Genomic DNA, 7,243 nt, shown 5'->3' on the forward strand with positions numbered 1-7,243 from the left:
ATGTCGTTTAAATGAATCAAAGATAACTGAATCACCGAATTATTAGTTTAACTTTCTGATTGTTCATTTATTAGTCTATTTAGCAATTTCATTGGAGATGGAGTTTGTCTAAGGAGCAATTTCAACAAACATTACTTTTTGGGGTCTTGTGGCTTTTGTGAAATAGGAGTGATCTCAACTAGCGACAATAAAAAGTTGGATTTAAGTCTACTTCTTATCATTTGTTATTAAATCTTATAACTCAGTCAAAATTCAGATACAGCTGGCAAGCTCAGACAGATCAACCACTAGGATAGAGACTCCATTAGTCTTGTTTCCTTTCTTCAGCCGGGATATACAAGCACTCTTACTTTTATGTTAAACAGAACAAAAATGTTATTCAAGAAACTCTTCAAAACTGATGGAAATGAAGATCTGAATTAAGTTGTAGATGTAGTTAGTCTGAATTAAACTTGTATACAAGAAATTTGTTGTTTGACTTTGATGGCGATTAGCAACATCAATGACTTTATGTTTAGAATAAGTTTTTAGAAGAAGTCGTACAAGTTTACGTAGTTTATACATATATAGTTCGAAGGGAAATTGCAGAAGCGAAAGTACTGCTTCACAAGGCTTTTTTGATACTTTTTTACCCTTGAACGGATCAGACACATTGGCGGATCTGAAGATGTGTATTTATAGATATTTACACACTAAAGTATGCAATTGTGCAGTCAAAGAGAATTATAAAGGAATTGAAAAGTTTCTTAAAATTTTCAAAAAACAATTTTTTAACTGCAATTACATATTTTTCCACAATTTCACAGCCTCAAATAGACATTTCAACGTAATAACATAATCTTCTCTCATATTATATATCCATAGCAATTTAAAATAATATAAATTTACTGAATAATAGTAAAAGCTTTTGGTATGCACATTTTTTTCTAAGACCTGGCAATGCCGTTAGCCATATTGGTTGTCACAGTAACGGGGGACGGCGAAAGGACATTGATGGCAGGAATGCCGGTTGGAAAAGCGCGTAAAACACTAACACACAAAGGCAGTTAAGCAAACAACACAACACGAAAACCAAAAGCCGGTCACCATATGGTTAAAAGTTTAACAAACACATACACACACACACAAAGACACGATATACACAACAAATTTTTTGTCCTAGAATGCGCTTTGCATTTTACAATATTTTTTTGAGAGTTTTTTTTCGGCTTTTTCTCCTGGATTTCACTTTTGTGTGCAACAAGAGACAAAAGGAATGGTAGAAATAAGATAACCTTTAAAAGCTGCTCGTATGCTAAAACTAAATAACGACATTAGGAGCCAAATGTGAACACAACTTCACGTACTTCTATCTCTTTTCCCAAGCAGCGAAAGAGCGAGAGAGAGTGTGTGTTGCCAGGACAACTTGTAACCAGAAAAAAACAAATGCAAATTGCCAAAAGTTCCCTCTCTTTCTCTCTCTCTCTGACTCTCTCCCTATGTCTGTCTTATTGTCTCCATTGCCCCTTGCTCTGGGCACACTCTCTCTTTATCTCTCTCAACAAATGAGCGCAATTGTTTTCATGTGCAACAAATTTTTTATGATTATCCTTTTTCCGTTTCTCTGCTTCTTCTTAGAAAGCTTAAAGTTTTGTTTTCCCCCCTCCAACGTCCTATTTGCTCTTTTGCGCTTTTCTTTTTTGAGCAGGATTAACACCTGTTTTGTGCGCTACTTGGTTTTGTACAATTTTTACCAAGCCTTAAATTTATTGTATTTGTTTATAAGGTTTTTACGTGCTGCAAATGGCAAGAATTTAAAATACCCTAGAAACTTTAAGTAAATGGGTATATGTGAGTCGCTGAAAAAGTAAAACATGCTTAGGGTTAGAAGTATCGAAGAAGATTATGATCAGAAGTATCTTTAATTCAAGTAGACATGTCTGATTCTGTGATAAATTAGTGTTGGAAAGCATCCAAATGTAAAGTGCTGCTACAAACTTAACTGATCAACACTAAAAAAAGGTAGATAACCGCATATTTGATTGTCATTCTGATCGTATACCATTCTGATACCTAAATAAAGGAACTACTTGGCAGATATCAAGTGGTACATAAAGGGTATAGTTAATTCGATCTATCTTATATTTTACTTTTCATTTGTATGTTCTTTTATATCTGTGCATTGGTCCAAGTTATGAGCGAGTTTTAGCCACAGGGGGACTTAACGGAAAATAATGTTTTTCAGCTAGATAATGTGAAATGGAAAGTGGCTCGTGAAGGTGTGTAGCATTTCGTTTGCATTAAAGTTGGCATTCTATGTAATATGGCAAGTTCCAAACAGTTGGATTTTGCCTTCCCAAGACAATGAAATGAAGAAATGAAAAAAACTATTCGAAGATTTAAAAAGATTTAGATAAATGAGTTTCATTAACAAGTTCTACTCGAATGTTGCTTATTGTAGAAATGTATACTGAAGGGATTAAACATTCTTAAATTATCGATTTGTCTATTGATATTAACATTAATTTACCTTACATTTGCTATTGGTCACACTGAATAAAAATTAAAGCTCTATTGAAAAGCTTAGTCGAACTATTACCAACTTCAATATTGAATGCAGTCAATTGTTTTGACCAATTTGCCTAGTTACCAAAATTGTTTGGCATCTTAAAGCTCTAACAGTTCAGTGTGTACACACACCAAATGGAAACATTTGGCCATAATGCAAATATGGGCTGTTTATTACTCTATCAATGGCCTTATCAGGCAGCCGCATAACTTTATACAAGAATACAATATATGTATTGTATGTGCACACATTTTAAAACGAAAAGTTATTAACATAAATTCTTATACCAACAAAATGCGCTGAGAGGCGAAAAACTTTCTCACCGCAAAAGTCAAAAGTGTTACCTACTCGCTCGCACTCGTTCGCTCTCGCTCTATCCAATCACCTGCATACCGACATGGCAAAGGGATGGGGATTTTTTTTACTTTTTTCTCTTTCCAGCCATTTAAACTTTGCCACGTTTACCTTGGCGATCGTCTGAGAGCGTAACTCGAGTATTTAGAAATTTATTTAAAAGTTGCACCCAACAAGCAAAAGTTGCCTTTTGTTCGTCCTAACCATCGAGCAACCTTCCAACCCAGACCATCTCACTATTCCATGGGTCCTTTTCAGTGTTTGCCTTTTACTACGCCCAGTTACACGCATAAATTCTGTTATGGAACTTTTTCACAAGGATGTTGTTGCCGCTGTTGTTGTTGTTGCTCGAGAGAACGAAGAAAAGTGAAAGAGCGGCAGATGTAGATGTAGTAGGGGAATGGGTGAAAGGTAGGGAGCGGGTCTAACTGAAAAACAGTGAAAGTTTCCACACCATTTTTTTTTGGTTCATTCTTTTTTTGGTGGCTATACAAGGTTTCGCTTTGTTTTTCCTCTTCTTTTGATTTTCTTAACTTGCTTGCGGTGGTTCAAGAACAAAGATATGCAAAATAAAAACAAAGAAAAGAAAAGTAACTTTATTTCGATTTTAGTTTAGTTGGCCAAAACAACTAGGTTGAAAACTTATAACAACTTGGCCAAAATTCAATCATAAATTTTCAATACTCCCTAAATATCAATCAGAATATATATATATTTAGTTGTCGAAATTTGCAATACATGAAGGATGCATCGAAATGCATCGAAATTTCAAAACTAATGTCCATAACATATGTTCTATGATCTCTTGTATCTACTTTAGCAACAAACTTAAAATATGTCTAGCTATTTTCGTATTAGCTACATTAAATATAACTTTAATTCTTACATTATTAATAGACATAACTGGGTTTTATTTAAGATAAATGTACGATGGTCAAGACTTATTAGATTGACTAAAAATGTGATTCCAATTGCAGTACCTAATTTGACATAAAATCCTCTTAATTGTTATTAAAATTTATATTTTTATTTCGATTTATGAGCTTAACTGCTGACTAAAGAGTCAGCAGAGTATTATACATTTGAATGTTTCTACAAAGTTTTACAAACTTACAATAAACCTTTTTCAGGCGAATTATTCCGTTTATAAACAATTTAAACAAAATTAAAAACTAAACAATATAAAATCTTTATATTTCTTAGCAACTCAACGATCAATCATCTGTCTCAATAGCAAACTTTCTATTTTTATTACTAGAATTTCTCCCATTTTTATCATAAAATACATTTTTTTCGGTAGTTATTCAATTAAGTTGAACTTAAGTATAAGTGAGCTAATTAGGCAAACTTTCAAAAACCTCTGGTACGTCAGTTCACGAACCTACAGGAATTTGTTGCTGGGCCATGGCCCACAACACAACCTCTTTTGTTTATGGGCGGAAATTACATGGCTATCAAAACATAAGCGCCAGTTGACTGCTGTTTTGAGCCTAAGCCTATGGCTATGCAAATGTCTGTGGTCAATGTGAGTGCGTGTATAGGAGCCAGGACACAGACTGGGAGAGAGAGAGAGAGAGAGAGAGTGAAGAGGCAAAGGGTGCTCCCTCAACGAAGGATGCCGCAGGCAGACAACATTGAATCCAGGACTCGAGCAACATTTTGCATTAATTGCCTTGGCCATGGACTGAATGCCTATAGAGTGTTTGTTATGACGTTATGGTTTATGCATTCCAAATGCACGTTATTAGTGCCCAGAGTGTGAAGAGTGTTGCAGTTGGAATGTGTGTAAGCAGATTAGCTATGGAACTCTATATATGTAGATGAAATAAAGCTAACCTTTTACTACAAATTGTGTAATACACATATTTTCAACTCTACATATTGCAAGAAGTCTATTAAGGGGTTTCATTTAAATTTGGATAAATTTTGTACATGAAAATATTTAAGACTTATGACTAAATACTTGACATTCCCAAATAGATCATACAATTACACTTAAGCTTTTGCTAACCAAAATGAAAGCTCTTTAGTTAACTCAATTGCTTTCAATATGTTCCTTTAAGCTTTCCTTTTTACTTTGGTAGAAACAAATTGGTAGTTAAATATCTATAAAGTTTTCTTGGTTGAGCTTTTGGTAATATAATTTCAATAGAGGTTGAAACTTTGACTAAAAAATTAAACGATTGTTAAATATAATTAAGATAGGCTTGGTCTATTATTGATATAAAACCCTCATGGATTTTATTATATGGTTTTAAGTATCATTGCCAATGCTGCAACATTAATATTGACTGCGGATTTCAATCGTTTCAATTCTAAATAATAAACTTTTTTTTTGTGATCTTTGTGTATATTTCAGTAATTTATTGGTTTTCTATTGAACAAATAAAAGTCGAAAGTTAATAACAAAATGAATCACGGGAAAAGTAGGCAATAAAAATGACACAAGACAAAAAAATGATAGAAATTTAAAATTTAAGAGATTTAAAATATTTTGGATAATATTTCCTTAAGTGTACAAATTATCCATCACTTAAACATGCTTCCTTTAAGCCACATGGTGAATGAAACACAATTTTATGACTTTGTATGAAATTTTCCATATTTGCTTAAAAGTTTCAACAGCCTCAGCTTGTTGTATCCAAAATTCTGAGCTAAGCATTTTGGAATTTTCATTTTTGTTTTTTTTTTTTTTTTTTATTTTCAGTTTTTGACTTTGCCGTTGCATTTGCGTCTAGATGAACCAAACTACTTTTGATTACAGCTGCAACTACATACTACAAGCAGGAGGATGAGGAATACAAGGTTCATTTACTGAAGGAGTCAGCAGCAGGAGTAGCAGCAAATAACAGTAGCAGGCAGCCAAGCATAACTTTTACTCTATTGACTGTGGCAACTCGTCTCCATTTTCCACGTCTCTCCTTCAATGCATTTTAACCCATTCTCTCCTCTTTTCCCTCTTTTGGCAACCAATTCTGACTTGCAATTTGATAGCATGGCAAAACTTTTGTTAGAGTAGTGGAACACTTATGCTGTGCATTGATTAAATTTGACTTAAATTGCATTACATATATTTTTGGGCATGTGAATGAAAAAGAGAGAGAGAGAGAGAGACGCAAGTTCGGGATGTCAGGGACTTTCTTATTGTTTAAGATTGGATTTAGCTTCTCTTTCTACCGCCTTTACCTACAGCAAATTTAGTGGTCTGGTTTCCCATGATTACTACCGTGAACTTGTTGACATTAACAATTGGAAATTGAGTTTTTCAGAAATTATATATGGCTTTGGTTAATTAAATTGGTTGTTACAACTCTTGAGCCCAGATCGAGTTTTTGTTTATTTTCCAATTGTCTCAAGGCTGACAAAACGCCAATTTAGAAATTTAACAAATGATTGAAACAGAAATTGAATACCGTATCAACAGAATTATCTCTTAGCTAGTCCATGTTTTTAAGACACATTCAGATCCCAATAAATGACCGAATTAGCTTAGTCTTAAAATTTTTCAGCGAATTTAAATAATCAAATTGTTTTTCTAACAACTTTTCAACAATGTTTTTTATATGAATTGACTAAGGGCAGTTCTCTGGGAAAGTTAACCAAGGGCAACAGATTCTTAAAATTCATAAAGGATAAAAAACCCATGTATTGATTCAAAATATAAATTATGTTCAATGTATCATCAGTTAGTAGAATATCCTTAATTCATTATTATTTATTAAAGGTAAGTTTTTATTTGTTGGTTTACCCTTTGGTCTTTTCCATCATTGTTTCACTTATTGAAAATCTCACAAGTTAATTTCATTTTAGGACTTTTTCCTTTTTGCTAGTTTTTATGAAGTTCTCCACCGAAAAGTTTCTTTGCCACTCAAGCATAGAGTAAAAGTTTTTCCTTACTCACGCTCGGTCTATCTCTCTTCCCCCCTCTACTCGTATCGTATTTTATGGCTAGTCATCAAATAGCTCAATAATTTTTTTATCCACTTAGTTAAGATCTGGCTTCTGAGAGTAGGAATATATATATATATGTTTATCCATATACTCATGTATGTATGTATGTGTGTAAGTGCTTTGTTATGCCATAACTATGTCTTTAGGTTTCGCTTCATCTTCATCTTGGTAAAACTTTTGTGTGGCTGTTGCTTTGTTGTAGTTGTTGTTGTTGTTGCTGTAGCGGCTTTGCACATGCATTAGGAAATGTTAAAATGACATAAAAACAACGCAACAGTCGGGCGACAACAATGTGACACCTGTTTTTTCTATGGTCGCCATTTTGTCATGCTCTCTGCGAGTCTGCGTGTGTGTGTGTGTGAGTGTAAGCGTATGTGTGTGTGTGTGTTT

This window comes from Drosophila willistoni, assembly GCF_018902025.1.
Source record: "Drosophila willistoni isolate 14030-0811.24 chromosome 2R unlocalized genomic scaffold, UCI_dwil_1.1 Seg167, whole genome shotgun sequence".
NCBI lineage: Eukaryota > Metazoa > Arthropoda > Insecta > Diptera > Drosophilidae > Drosophila > Drosophila willistoni.